Source organism: Schistocerca piceifrons, chromosome 2 (genome assembly GCF_021461385.2).
Source record: "Schistocerca piceifrons isolate TAMUIC-IGC-003096 chromosome 2, iqSchPice1.1, whole genome shotgun sequence".
NCBI classification, from domain to species: Eukaryota; Metazoa; Arthropoda; class Insecta; order Orthoptera; family Acrididae; genus Schistocerca; species Schistocerca piceifrons.
Window position 1 is genome coordinate 970,448,005 of NC_060139.1, and position 16,620 is coordinate 970,464,624.

A 16,620-nucleotide genomic window follows, 5' to 3' on the forward strand; every position below is an offset into this window, starting at 1 on the left:
CGGAAGTATTATCGATTAGCTAGCCATTCCTGACATCAGGCAGCAAGCTGAAATTCGTGAGGAAGTCTGCTCCTATTAAGGCATATACATGTGTTCGAAAAAGGCCAAACAGGGTAGTTATAGCTGTCTTCTGGACGTTTTCTGCCGCCACGGGAATTTGCATATAAGCTCTCGCAGAATCCACTACAATGAACACGTGTTCTGCTACATCAGTTACAGTAAACTGCCACTGATATCTCTTCCCCAGTCCGAAATCTAACGGCAGAGTTATTTCACCAAATGCCTTAGTCACCGAGTTGTTTGCTGCAGGAAACTGTAAGGGCATTGGCTTCACACGAATATGTAACATCTTGTGCGGATGTAAGGAAGCATCAGACCCTGTGTCTACGAGGAACTTGCACCGCGAAAGTTTGTCTTCCACAAAGAGTCTGTGCAAGAATTATTTTTTTGTTGGCGCTGTAAATAACGTGTTGTACGTTCACCAAAACGCTCGTGGTACCAACAAAACTGACGTCTGTGTGGGCTCGGGCTGTTGCTCCCAGCTGGTGATTGAGAAAACATTTTCCGACGTCTCTGAATTTCTTTCTCTTTATCGTCAACTTCCGTTTGCTCATGCTGCACTGTTAACGTCTCTACTTGGTATGACAGTTACTGTACTTCATTTGACAACTATTGCAACTCGTCCTGTATATCTGTATATTACTTCCGCTGTGATGCTGCGGCCATCTCTGTTGACGCTGCTGTATAATATCGTGGAAGCTCTGTGATTAGTAGTAGCGGAAGAGAAATTGTTTCCTGCACTCTGTTAGCCATCTCTGACAGCTTATCTAAATTTAGTTCTATGCGTGAATGTACGATGGTTTGCACTGATACAGGTAGGCGACTTGTCCACAGCACTCGCAGCATTGAGTCTGGCATTTCCGTGTCCTCTACGAGGCTTCTCAGGCGTCGGAGAAATCGCGAAGGCGTCTTGTCTCCCATCCCTTCATGATACAATAAATGTAGGATTCGTTGCTCAACAGACTTGGAAACCCAATGTATTAACCCTGACTTCAGGTGCTGGTAACAGTTTTCAGATGGTGGACTGACAATTATATCTTCCACCATAGATACGTAGTTTTGGTCCAGCTGGCTTACCACTTGTTTTCTCGTTCGTTATTCCACTATACAGGAAATTTGCTTCTGCCTGTGCAAACCAAATTTTCGGGTTCTGTGGCGAAAACGGTGGTAAACGTAGAGCCACCCGCGAGACTAAACCCGTTTCTGATTCGCCGCTATTACGAAACGGCACGGATAAATTTTTAATTGGAGTAGCATGAACTCCGCTGCTTTCGTCTTCCTGCTGTCCAATTTTGTACGTGATCGAGTACCTTCCATTCTTGTGGTCACTTTTCTTGCTTTTCATGTTCGTAATATCGGTGTCACCACTGAAGTTACTAATATATACTGCTGAAATAACACAGAACTTCTTGAGAGTGTTGCTTTTGTTGTTTGACTGCATCCACTAAACCGAATCAAATTAGCAGTCACACAAAAACACACAAAATAATTCCAGAAACCAACACGAAGTTGTCAAATACAAAAACTAAGAACAATCTAGGAACCAAAGCAAAATCCGAGTGCAGTCATACTCCGGCTGCGTAGCAACCTCTCTGCTTTTAGCGCGGCCACTTGAAACCAGTGTCGTTAGCCTCCCTGCTGAAAGTGTGGAGCACCCAGGACGTATGGGTACTTGAAGCATACCCGCCAACCTGCTCGCATATGTCTATGCAGTATTTGCTCGGGCGATGTCTTCCCACTGGACGGTGGAGGCACAAGAGGAATTGTTTCCTCCGATATCCTCGGTGCTGGCTTGTTTGCTGGGTGAGGTTCTTCGTTACCATCAGCAGGCATGCAAGATGGCTTGACTCATTCTATTGACACCACTGCTGACTTCCCATTTTAGGAGATTTCCATCGTATGCGTGTTTCGGCGCAAAACTTCGTAAGTCCAGGAAAACAGTTGCTCCAATGGTGGTTTGATGATGTCTGATATCTGTCGCTTGCCAAACAGTAAAGTGGCAGGAGCGCATAAGTTACAAGTTATAAGAGACCACAGGATGGTATCAGTCTCTTAGCGATACGTCGGGAGGCAGCCTGTAGCATGCAAGCACAAAGCAACTTCTGTGTTGCATCGTCAGTGTGAGGGTGCAAGGACTACAGTAAAGTGACAGCGGTGCATCAGTTACAAGCCACTAGAGACCTCAGGGTACTATTAATATCTTGCAGATATGTCGGCAGGGAGCCTGTAGTATGCAATCGCGAAGCATTTTCTGTGTTGTGACGTCAGTGTGTAGGTGCGAACACTACAGTAAAATGGATGCGAAGCATCAGTTAAAAGCTACTAGAGTACTGACTGCGGTATTAGACTCTTGGAGATATGTCGTCAGGGAGCCTGTAGTATGCAATTGCGAAGCAATTTCTGTGATGCATCGTCTGTGTGGGGGTCCGGGGACTACAGCAAAGTGGAAGCAGTGCATGAGTTACAAGGTACTAAAGACCTGAGGGCAGTATTATGAGGGCCGTTCAGAAAGTAACCTCCGGTTGATTTAAAAAAACACACCAAGTTAAATAAAAATATTTTAATATATACATCTTACAACTACATCTTTGCACTATTTTTCTACGTAGTCTCCATAGCGATTGAGGCACTTATCGTATCTCTTCACAAGCTTTGAAATTCCTTCTGCATAAAAATCACCCGCTTGTGCCTGGAGCCAGCCTGTGACCGCATCTTTGAGCTCTTCATCGTCATCAAACCGCTGTGACCCGAGCCAATTCTTCAAATGCTTGAAGAGGTGATAATCACTTGGCGCCAGGTCTGGGCTGTAAGGTGGATGGTTGATAACGTCCCACTTGAAGGACTCAAGAAGGGCCGTTGTTCTGCGAGCAGAGTGAGGACGGGCGTTATCGTGCAAAAAAACGATACCGGAAGTCAGCATACCACGGCGTTTGTTCTGTATAGCCCGTCGTAGCTTTTTTATTGTTTCACAGTACACGTCTTGATTAATGGTCGTACCACGTTCCATGAATTCAACCAACAACACCCCTTTGGCATCCGAAAACACCGTTGCCATCAGTTTTCTGGCAGAAAAATCTTGCGAGGCTTTTCTTGGTTTGGTAGGCGAATTTGAATGTGCCCACATCTTTGATTGTTCTTTTGTCTCAGGGTTCACGTACTTAATCCAGGTTTCGTCACCGGTCACGATTCTGTTTAGCAATGGTTCTCCTTCGTCCTCATAACGTGACAGAAAGTCTAATGCAGAGGCCATTCTTTGAGTTTTGTGGTGGTCGGTAAGAATTTTGGGCACCCATCGTGCACAGAACTTACGGTAACCCAATCTTGCTGTCACTATCTCGTACAAGAGAGTCTTAAAAATCTGTGGAAAACCAGTAGACAACTCCGACATTGATAAACGTCGATTTTCACGAACTTTTGCATCAACTGTCTGAACAAGTTCGTCAGTCACCAATGATGGTCTACCACTCCTCTCTTCATCATGAACGTTTTCTCGTCCACTTTTAAATAAACGTACCCATTCACGGACAACTCCTTCACTCATAACTCTTGGTCCGTACACGGCACAAAGCTCACGATGAATAGCTGCTGCAGAATATCCTTTGGCTGTAAAAAACCTTATGACAGCACGCACTTCACATTTGGCGGGGTTTTCTATTGCAGCACACATTTCAAACTGCCACAAAAACTAAACTAGCGCAGGTACGACGTTCACTCGACCACGGCTTAATGCCAACTGACCTGTTGAGTGCGTGAACGCACAGATGGCGTCGCTACTCCCCCCACAACCCGCACTGTGACCAATCGGAGGTTACTTTCTGAACCGCCCTCGTAGTATCTTGGATATTCGTCGGCTGGGAGCCAGTAGTATGCAATAGTGAAGCAATTTTTGTGTCGCATCGTCAGTGTGATGGTGCGGAGAATTCAGTAAAGTGGTAGCTGAGCATCAGTTAGATGCTACTAGAGACCTGAATGCGGTATTAGTCTCTTGGAGATACGTCGGTGGGGAGCCTGTAGTGTGCAATTGCGAAGAAATTTCTGTGTTCCATTGTCAGTGTGATGGTGCGGGAACTACGATAAAGTGGCAGCTGTGCATCAGTTATAAGCTACTAAAGCTCTGAGGGTGGTGTTAGTCACTTGGAGATACGTCGGCAGGGAGCACGTAGTATGCAAACACGAAGCAATTTCTGTGTCGCATCGGCAGTGTGAGGGTGCATGGACTGCAGTAAAGTGGCAGTGGTGCATCATCTACAAGCTATTAGAAACTTGAGGATGGTATTAGTCTATTCGAGCTAAGTTGGCAAGCATAATGTAATACGCAGTTGGGAAGCAATTACTGTATTGAATCGTCACAGTGAGGGTACGAGGAGTACAGTAAAGTGGTAACAGTGCATCAGTTGAAAGCTACTAGAGACCTGAGGGTGGTATTAATCTCTTAGAGATACGTCAGCATTGCTGTTGTAGTATGCCGTAGCTATGCAATTTCAGTATCGCATCTTTAGTGTGACAGTGTGGGGAATGCAGCAAAGAACCAATGGTGCATCAGTTGCATGCTACTAGAGTCCTGAGGGTGGCATTAGTCTCTTGGAGATACGTCGTTTGAGAGCATGTAGCATATACTCGTCAAGGAATTTCTGAGTTGCATCGTCAGTGTGAGGGAGTGGGGACTACAGTAAGATGGCAGTAGTGCATCAGTTACAAGCTATTAGAAACTTGAGGATGGTATTAGTCTATTGGAGGTAAATCGGCAAGCAGCCCTTAATACGCAACAGGAAGCAATTTCTGTGTCGCATCGTCACTGTGTGTGTATGGCAACTACAGTAAAGTGTCAGCGGTGCAACAGTTACAAGCTACTAGAGACCTGAGGGTGGTATTAGTCTTTTGGAGATACCTCAGCAATTAGGTTGTAGTATGCAATCGCTAAGATATCTGTGTCGTTACGTCTGTGTGAGGGTGCGGGGGGTACAGTAAAGTGGCAACAGTGCATCAGTTACAAGCTTCTAGAGACTTGAATGTGATACTAGTCTATTTTAGATACGTCGCAGTTAGCCTGTATTATGTAAACGTGAAGCAATTTCTGTGTCACATTGTCAATGTGAAGATGCGGGGACTACAGAAAACTGGCTGTGGTGGATCAGTTACGAGCTACTACATACCTGAATGTGGTATTCGGCTGTTAGAGATACATTGTCAGGGAGCCTGTAGTATGCAACTGTGAAGCATTTTCTTTGTCGCATTGTCATTGTGAGGGTGAGGGTATGACAGTAAAGTGGCAGCGGTGTATCTGTTACAAGCTAGTAGAGAACAGAGTGTGTTATTAGTCTCTTGGAGATACGTCGGCAAGGTGTCTGTAGTATGCAGTTGTGAATCAATTTCTATTTTTCATCGTCACTGAGAGGGTGCAGGGACAACAGCAAAGTGGCAGCGGTGCATCAGTTACCAGCTAGCACAGAGCTGTGCGTCAGTTATAAGCTACTAAAGCTCTGAGGGTGGTATTAGTCTCTTGGAGATATGTCGGCAGGGAGGCTGTAGTATATAATCTTTGTTGTATCGTCAGTGTGAGGGTGTGGGGACTACAGTAACGTGGCAAAGGTGCATCAGTTAGAAGCTACTAGAGACCTGAAGGCCGTATTACTCTTTTGGAGATACGTCTGCAGAGAACCTGTAGTATGCATTGGTGAAGCAATTTTAGTGTTGCATTGTCAGTTTGAGGGTGTGGGGACTACAGTAAAGTGGCAGTGATGCATCAGCTACAATGTACTAGATATCGAGTTCAGTTTAGTCTCTTGGATTCAAGTCGGTAGGGAGCCTGCAGTTGTATTGCAATTTCTGTGTCACATCATCATTGTGAGGGTACAGCGATTACAGTAAATTGTCAGTGGTGCATCAGTTTCATGCTACTAGAGACCTTAGGTTGGTATTAGTCTCTCAGAGACAGGTCAGCATTGGAGTGTAGTATGCAATTCCTAGGTAATTTCTATGTCGCATCGTCAGTGTGAGGGTGTGGGGAGTACAGTAAAATGGCAATGGTTCATCAGTTACAAGCTAGTAGAGACTTGAGGGTGGTATAGATTTCTTGGAGATACGTCGCAAGGGAGCCTGCAGTAAGTAAGTGCCAAGAAATTTCGGTGTCGCATCTTCAGTGTGGGGGTGCGGGACTACAGAAGAGTGGCAGTGGTGCATCAGTTAAGAGCTACTAGAGACCTGAGGGTGGTAACAGTCTCTTGGAAATACGTTGGCAGGCAGCCTGTAGTATGAAATCGCAAAGTAATTTCTGTGTCACTTCGTCAGTGTGAGGATGCGGAGACTACAGTACAATGGAAGCGTTGTATCTGTTACAGGCTACTTGCGTCCTGAGGGCGGTATTAGTCACTTGGAGATACATAGGCAGTAAGCCTGTATTAAGCAGTCGCAAAGCAATTTATGTGTCGCTTCGTCAGGTGTGAGGGTGTGGGGACTACAGTTATGTGTCAGCGGTGCATCAGTTACAAGCTACTACGGGCATGAAGGTGGTATTAGTCTCTTGGAGATACTTTGGCCGGGAGCCTGTAGTATGCAATTGTGAAGCAATTTCTGTATCGTGACAGTGTGATTGTGCTGGGACTACAGTAAAGTGGCAGTGGTGCATCAGTTACAAGCTAATGGAGACATGGGGGTGGTATTAGTCTCTTGGATAAACGTCTGCATGGAGCCTGTAGTATGAAATTGCGAATCATGTTCCGTGTATCATCGTTAGTGTTAGGGTGTGCGTACTACAGTAAAGTGGCAGCAGTGGATCAGTTGCCACTTTCCTGTAGTTGTCCGACCTCACACACACAATGAGACACAGAATTTGCTCCCCCATTCACACTACAGTCTACCTGCCGAGATGTCTCCAAGAGACTAATACCGCCTTCAGGTCTCTAGGAGTTTTTAACAGATGCACTGCTGCCACTTTGCTGTATTCTCCAACCCTCACATTGAGGATGTGACACAGAAATTGCTTTGCGTTTGCACACTACAGGCTCCCCGCGACGTATCTCCAACAGAATAGTATCACTCACACGTTTCTAGTAGGATGTAACTGAGTCATCACTGCCACTTAACTTTAGCCCCCGTACCTTCATATTGATTGATCTGATTTGATGTGATTTTGACAGGGAAGCTAAAAAAGCTTAGGTCTTACTGGCCATGCCCACACTGAAACCAAGTTTAATGTGTGGTATCTCTCCCTGTGTAATTAGTAAAGCCTGCCAATTCCCTTAAATTGTGCAAGGAGTCCCTTTACCAGTTTTTTGTTAGACACAATTTCTTCAGGTCTAGTTGTCCTGAAGATTCTGTATCTTTTGCTCTCCACTGTCATGCATTCGAAGATTAGGTGTGATGCAGCCTCTTCACCCTCATCACAGATCCTACATTTGGGGTCTTCTTCCCTTATACTCATTGTGTGTAGGTGTTTTTTGAAATTACCATCGCTGGTCATCAGTCCAGACATGAGTTAGATCTTTTTCCTTTTCAGTCCCAGGATTACAGAGTTTCTTTTAATACACTGCTAGGTCATCATTACCTTAGCACGTTTTTGTTTATGGTTCTTGGTCCAATATTCTATGTGCTGTTTCTAGAGCCAGTTCCGTAGTTCTAGTTTGATCATACCCTTGATGATTGTCATGACAGTTTCCGGTCCAATAAATGGAGTCGTTGCCCCATCCTGGCCAATCTGTCGGCTTGTTCATTGCCACAGATCCCTGAGTGGCCAGGGACCCAAACTATGTTTACCCTATTGCTTCCTGCTAGCTCCACCAGAGCCCTGTGGCATTCTGCAACAGTTATAGATCTTGTTGCAGGAGTTGCCAGAGATTTCAGGACTGCCTGGCTGTCTGAATAGATGTAGATGCTAAGGTCATTGTAGCACCCTATGCATATTCTCCTCCACACATGCCCTGATTGCAGTAATTTCAGCTTGGAATACAGAGGCTAGTTTTATAGAGGGATAATGCCCTCTAGTTTTGGCTGAACCTCGTACACCCCTGCCCCAATGCCTTGGTCTGACTTCGACCCATTTGGATTCAAACAATGTCCCCCATATCGGGTCGAACTGTTTTTTCCCACTGCACCCTGCTTCCAATTATTATATCATAAGGCTTGTTGAAGCAGATGGGGGTTATTATATAGTCGGCAGGCATTTCCCCAGCCATTGCTATGTTTACCTCACTCACTATGTTAGTGTGTGATTCCCGATGTCTCGATGAGATCCTGTTTTTGTCAGTTTTAAGTCTGTATGCCCCAGCTGCTGCCTCCATCTTGACCCAAAGGTGTAGTAGAGGCATGTTCAGCATGGCTTCCATCCCAGCGCTTGGTGTGCTGCTAATTGCGTCTGTTATGGCTAAATAGGCCAGTCTCTGCACCTTAGCAAGCCCTCAGCTGCAACCCACTGTTCTACCTTCTTCCACCACACTACAGCTCCATAGGAAATCCTAGGTCTAACCACTGTGGCGTATATCCAGTGCATACCTCTAGGGCTTATGCCCCAGTTTTTACCACAATCCCTGCTGGTACTCACTAGAGTACTTTTTGCCTTGGCGCAGATATTCTCAATGTGAGAGATCCATGTTAGTTTTTCATCTAAGGTTAACCCTAGATATGTCACTATCCCCTTCACAGGTAGAGTTTCATTGTAGAGCCTTAGATTCCAACTTGAGTGTTGGAATCACCTCTTTGTAAATGGCACCATAACAGTCTTCTTAGGATTAACACTCAGATCCTATTTAATGCACCAATTTTCCACAATGTCCAATCCTCCTTGTGCCATATTTCTAACTAAGTCAGTAAATTTGCCAAGTATTACTATGATAAGGTCACCTGGGTATCCTTGGCAGAAGCATTGTCTGGAATTTAGTTCCTCAATGAGTTCGTTCACCACTAGATTCCACAATAAAGGTGACAGAACTCCTCCTTGTCTCATCTAAGGTTAACCCTAGATATGTCACTATCCACTTCACAGGTAGAGTTTCATTGTAGAGCCTTAGATTCCAACTTGAGTGTTGGAATCACCTCTTTGTAAATGGCACCATAACAGTCTTCTTAGGATTAACACTCAGATCCTACTTAATGCACCAATTTTCCGCAATGTCCAATCCTCCTTGTGCCATATTTCTAACTAAGTCAGTAAATTTGCCAAGTATTACTATGATAAGGTCACCTGGGTATCCTTGGCAGAAGCATTGTCTGGAATTTAGTTCCTCAATGAGTTTGTTCACCACTAGATTCCACAATAAAGGTGACAGAACTCCTCCTTGTGGGCAGCCTCTAGTGGTATTAATCACCATCTTTTCATTTATCATGTTAGCTTCTACCTTACTTCCACGAAGCATGGCTCTGGCCCAATTACATATAGTGGTCCCTAGGTCATGCAACTCTGCTGCCCTTACCATGGAATCTAAGGTCGTGTTGTTGAAGGCCCCCTCGATATCCAGGAAAATACAGAAGGCTATTTCTTGGAAGTGAAATCCTTTCTCCACTTTCCCAATGAGTTGGTGGAGAGCTGTCTCATATGATTTACCTGATTGATATGTGTGTTGGTTTGAATGCAGCAGGGCTCTAATTAGCCTCCTCTCCCCAACATATACACTTCTAAGTTTTTCCAATGTGTTGAGAATGAAGAAGGACAACTGATTGGTCTGATATCCTTGGCATTGGTACGATCAATTCTCCCTGGCTTTGGAATGAAGACAGCCGTCACTGTCCTCTAAACATTGAGAATGATTTCTATTGCTAGGCTAACATCGAATAACCTGCATAGTACTCTTATGAGATTTTCTCCAGCCTGTTGCAGGAGAGCTAGAAAAATTCCAACTGGGCCAGGTGACTTCAACAGTTGGAATGTTCCAACTGCCCATTGGCTTTTATTGAAGTCCACGCCTTCCTTCGCCGCTTTCAGGTCTCTAGGGGCTTGTGACTGATGCATTTCTTCTGCCACATTACTGTAGTATACACATCCCAACACTGACAAACCGACACAGAAATTGCTTCGCGATTGCGTACAACAGGGTCATTGACAAGGTATTTCCAAGAGACTATTACCACCCTCATATCTCTAGTAGCTTGTAACTGATGCACCGCTGACACTTTACTGTAGTTCTCAAACCCTCACACAGGCGATACAACAAAGAAATTTATTTGTGATTGAATACTAGAGGCTCCCTGCTGAGGTATTTTCAAAAGAGTAATAACACCCTCAGGTCTCTAGTACCTTTGACTGATGCACCGCTGCTACTATACTGTAGTCACCGCACCCTAACACTGACAATGCAACACAGAAATTGCTTTATGATTGCATACTACCAGCTCCCTGATGATGTATCTCCAACAGAATAATACCATCCTCAGATCTCTACTAATTCCCGCGCCCTGTCACTGACGATTGGTCAAAGATATTTCTTCGCGATTACATAATGCAGACTCCCTGCCGAAATATATCCAAGAGAATAATACTACCCTATTTTCTGTAGTAGCTGTAACTGATGCACAACAGCCATTTTACTGTACTCCCTGCACCCTCACACTGAATGTGCAACAAGGAAATTGCCTTGCACTTGCATACTACTGGCCCTCTGCTGACGTTCCTCCAAGAGACTAATATCACCCTCAGGTATCAAATAGCTTGTAACTGACGCACTGCTGCACCTATACTATAGTCCCCACATCCTCACATTGACGATGCGAGACAAATATTTCTTAGGGATTGCATACAACTACCTCCCAGCAAAGTACCTCCAAGAGATTAATATCACACGCAGGCCTCTAGTAGCTTATAACTGATGCAACGTTGCCTCTTTACTGTAGGCCCACACCCTTACATTGACGATGAGACACAGAAATTATTTAGCAACTGCATACTACAGGTCCCCTGCCACTGTATCTTCAAGAGACTAATACTGCTGTCAAGTCTCTAGTAGCTTGTAACTGATGCCCCGCTGCTACTTTTCTGTAGTCCACCTATCCTCACACTGATGATGTGACACACACATTTCTTTGCCATTGGATACTTCAGGCTCCCCCCCGAATTGTCTCTGAGAGACTAATACCACCCTCATGTCACTAGCAGCTTGTAACTGATGCACCACTGAAACATTACTGTAGTCCCCATACCATCACACTGGCGATGCAACACAGAAATTGCTTCATGACTGTATACTACAGTTTCGCTGCCGCAGTATCTCAAAGATACTAATACCACCAACAGGTCTCTAGTAGCTTGTAACTGATGCACTGTTACCTCTGTACTGTACTCCTTGAAAACCTCACACTGATAATGCAACACAGAAATTGCTCAGCAATTGTACACTACACGCTCTCTGCCAACATATCTAGAAGAGACTAATACCTCCCTCAAGTCTTTACTAACTTGTAACTGATGCACCACTGCCACTTGACTGTCGTCCCCGCATCCTCACACTGACGATGCAACACAGAAATTGCATCATCATTGCATACTACATGCTACAAGCTGACGTATCTCAAGAGACTAATACCACCTGCAGGTCTCTAGTAGCTTGTAACTGATGCACCACTACCACTTTACTGTAGTTCCCGCACTGCCACACTAATGATGCAACACAGAAATTGTTTTGCACTTGCATACCACAGGCTCTGTGCCGACGTATCTCCAAGAGACTAAGATCAACCTCATGTCTCTAGTACGTTGTGACTGTTGCACCCCTGCTACTTTACTGTAGTTCCCGCACCCTCACACTGATGATGCAACACTGCAATATGTTCATGATTGTATCCTAACCGCACCCTACCGATGTACTGCAAGAGACTAATACCACCATCAGGTCTCTAGCAGCTAGTAACTGATGCCCCACTGCCACTTTACTGTAGTCGCCGCACTCTCACAATGAGCAAGCGGCACAGAAATTGCTTCGTGATTGCATACCAAAGGCTTTCTGCCAACGTATTGTTACTTTTACTTGTTTTAGGTTTAAAAAGAATCTGTCTACCTCACTGAACATTACGTTTATTTCACATTGTACAGCCACACAAAGACACACATCGTCAAAGCCCTAGTTTCGAGTACTTATCTCTCCGAAGACTCTAGAGCACAAGTACTGCTAACTTTTGTCTGCCACTTAATTAAATACAAACACATATAACTGTAACACTTTCCCTTATTTAATTAAGGGGCTCCAGAACGCCCTATACTTGCAATGTTAAAATAACGCTTATAAATTACATCTTTCCTCACAAAGTATTTGAGGTAGGAAGTTGAACTTTTTACAGATTATTTATTGGAATATGGGCTACAACTTAACACAGGGATTTCACAAAATTTTAGTTCAGTTATTAAAGATGACTTTTTTTCAATTGTAATGAAAATTCACAACATTTTTTTGCAATTTTTTATTTATATATTCAAAAATATACAGTTTTTTGGAAAAAGGCTGTGTTAAATTATGCAGAAGGTACTGTGTAACATTTACTGAAAGTTTGAAACAAATATGTTTGGAAGATCCTTAGAAAACATGTAATTAGTATGAGAAAATAAAAGTTTTGGGAATCGAGCGACAAAGATTGGATTAACTTTTTAGTGCATTCCAGGTCCATAGGATGGATTATCTTCATCCTCTGCAAACTCCTCCTCCAGCTTCCTCTTATTCCTCCTCCTGTTTACTCTTGCTAGTATTTCTAGACTCTTTACAGCCCTGTCTGCAGCCCGAAGGCGTTCCTTGTCTAAAGCAAGCATTGCTTGTACCATGTTAGAATGTTATTATTTACAGTAATAACACATACCTTTGGCTTTCCAACATTTCTCCTTTTCTTAAAAGCCTTCAGAGGATTTCTAATAACTTTACTTTTACTCATTATTATACTTCAACAAAGCAGAGACTCAAGAAACAGAATTAATTACGAATATTTTCGAGATAACGACAGAGTAAATAAACAGAAACAATCGACAATCACACCAGCGATATATATTCAACCATCACAGGTTAGCCACAACACATACTTTATCTCACATCGCTAAAATGTACCTGATGAACTTGGACGTTAATAATAACACCATTTGACAGCAGTTTAACAGCGCCACAGTGGGTCACGCCCATGTAGAACACATTTCAAAAAAAATTTAAAAATAGTTGTAGTCTTCGGAATCGAATAAATTATATATCTATTAAAGGGTAATAGTCTGCAGATTCAGAAAACGCAAAAAAAGTAAAAATTGAACTTTTCATGATTTTGAGCCTTTCCGGAGCCCCTTAAGAAAAAAAGGGAACACATCAACATGAAATACCCATCTTATGACATAAATCCAACAGTCTTGGTTTTGGCAGCAGCTTCGTCAGTATATCTGCTAACTGGTCCTCAGTTGAAATATGTTGAATGCCTAACTCTCCTTCCAACACCTTTTCTCGGACGAAGAAATACTTTATTTTTATATGCTTAGTGCAATGATGGAACTCGGGGTTTTGTGCCAGTTTCACTGTTGCCTGATTGTCAACTTTAAGGGCTGGAACTCCACTCAGCTTTCTCGTTCCTCTAAAAAGTCTACACAGATAAATTGTCTCCTTCACAGCTTCTGTTGCGGCTACCAGCTCTGCTTCTGTTGTAGATGTTGTAGTCACTGCCCGTCTTTGGCTAAGCCAGGAGATAGCTCCACCTGCATGTGCAATAAGTACACCAGTTGTCGACCATCCAGTTTTGTTGCACCCTCCAAAGTCTGCATCGCTGTAGCAATCTAATACACTCCTGGAAATTGAAATAAGAACACCGTGAATTCATTGTCCCAGGAAGGGGAAACTTTATTGACACATTCCTGGGGTCAGATACATCACATGATCACACTGACAGAACCACAGGCACATAGACACAGGCAACAGAGCATGCACAATGTCGGCACTAGTACAGTGTATATCCACCTTTCGCAGCAATGCAGGCTGCTATTCTCCCATGGAGACGATCGTAGAGATGCTGGATGTAGTCCTGTGGAACGGCTTGCCATGCCATTTCCACCTGGCGCCTCAGTTGGACCAGCGTTCGTGCTGGACGTGCAGACCGCGTGAGATGACGCTTCATCCAGTCCCAAACATGCTCAATGGGGGACAGATCCGGAGATCTTGCTGGCCAGGGTAGTTGACTTACACCTTCTAGAGCACGTTGGGTGGCACGGGATACATGCGGGCGTGCATTGTCCTGTTGGAACAGCAAGTTCCCTTGCCGGTCTAGGAATGGTAGAACGATGGGTTCGATGATGGTTTGGATGTACCGTGCACTATTCAGTGTCCCCTCGACGATCACCAGTGGTGTACGGCCAGTGTAGGAGATCGCTCCCCACACCATGATGCCGGGTGTTGGCCCTGTGTGCCTCGGTCGTATGCAGTCCTTATTGTGGCGCTCACCTGCACGGCGCAAAACACGCATACGACCATCATTGGCACCAAGGCAGAAGCGACTCTCATCGCTGAAGACGACACGTCTCCATTCGTCCCACCATTCACGCCTGTCGCGACACCACTGGAGGCGGGCTGCACGATGTTGGGGCATGAGCGGAAGACGGCCTAACGGTGTGCGGGACCGTAGCCCAGCTTCATGGAGACGGTTGCGAAAGGTCCTCGCCGATACCCCAGGAGCAACAGTGTCCCTAATTTGCTGGGAAGTGGCGGTGCGGTCCCGTACGGCACTGCATAGGATCCTACAGTCTTGGCGTGCATCCGTGCGTCGCTGTGGTCCGGTCCCAGGTCGACGGGCACGTGCACCTTCCGCCAACCACTGGCGACAACATCGATGTACCGTGGAGACCTCACGCCCCACGTGTTGAGCAATTCGGCGGTACGTCCACCCGGCCTCCCACATGCCCGCTATACGCCCTCGCTCAAAGTCCGTCAACTGCACATACGGTTCACGTCCACGCTGTCGCGGCATGCTACCAGTGTTAAAGACTGCGATGGAGCTCCGTATGCCACGGCAAACTGGCTGACACTGACGGCGGCGGTGCACAAATGCTGCGCAGCTAGCGCCATTCGACGGCCAACACCGCGGTTCCTGGTGTGCCGCTGTGCTGTGCGTGTGATCATTGCTTGTACAGCCCTCTCGCAGTGTCCGGAGCAAGTATGGTGGGTCTGACACACCGGTGTCAATGTGTTCTTTTTTCCATTTCCAGGAGTGTATGCCACTGCACAAATTTGGGCAATAGATTATGCCTAGGTCACATGTACCTTCTACATACTGGAGTACTCGCTTTAGTCGCAATACATCTTCTGTTGATGCTGTGTCAAGGGTTCGGGACAGGAAGCTCACACTATAAGCCAGGTCAGGTCTCATTACAAGTATCAGGTACATCAGTGCTCCAACTGCTTGCCGATAGGGAAATTGCATTCTTTCCCTCTACCTGTAATTTATCTGGTTCCTTTACAATTGGTATTGAGACAGGTTTGCACTCTTGAAACTGAAACGCTCCAGAATCTTCTTTGCATAGGCTTGTTGACTTATCTTGATTGCACCATCATTAAAGTGTTTTATCTCAAGTCCAAGGAAATATGATGCTGGTTTCACAGTGATCTTAAATTCAGCCTTCAACTCATCAACAAACTTTCTGGCATCCAGCTGATCACTTGCCATAACTAACTCATCATCAACATAAAGAGCAACTAACAGTTTCTTGCCACCTTCTTCTCTGATATGTAAACAAGGATCTGCATCACTTGCCTTAAAACCTGCTGACATGAGAAATGCTCCAAGCCGTTTACTCCAACATCTTGGGGCTCTCTTAAGTCCATACAAACTTCGCCTTAATTTGCAAACTCTCTCTGTGCCATCATTAAATCCTTCTAGCTGTTGCTTGAATATTATTTCTTCTAGTTCTCCATACAAGAATGCTGTAGACACATCAAACTGTATTAGATGCATCTTTTCAGCTGCAGCAACACTTAACATTGAACGAATTGTTTTCAACTTAGCTACTGGACTGAAGGTCTCACTGTAGTCTACACAGTAGCGTTGGTTAAATCCCTTGATGACAAGTCTTGCTTTATATTTCTCAACACTTCCATCATCATTAGTCTTTACACGACAAACCCACTTGCATGGTATAGCTCTTGCTACTTTTGGTAGAGTAGTCAGTTCCCATGTCTGATTCTCTTGTAGTGACTTCATTTCATTTTTCATAGCTTGCTTACAGTAAACACTTTGTGTACCATTGGCGTAGCATGGTTGTAAAGGTTGGGGAGACTCTGTAGTTATTATAGGGAGACAAAACAACACAATAAACAATAATTTAAACAAATGAAACAAAATGCATCAAATAAAACAACAACAACTACTACTACTACTACTACCACTACCACTACCACCGCCACTAATAATAATAATAACTAACTTGTTCAAGAAACGATGACAGATTTGTAGAACTTCAGCAGCAATAGAAGAAGCACTTATATTTTCTTGTACACAAGTGCAACGTGCCTGACTTTTCTTTCCACGAATAAGTCTATAGCTCGGTCTACAAATATCTGATCACTGGATAGCTCTCCAAGTAGTGTCTTTTCTATTGCTAACGTGCTCAAACAGGACAGCCGGATGTTGGAC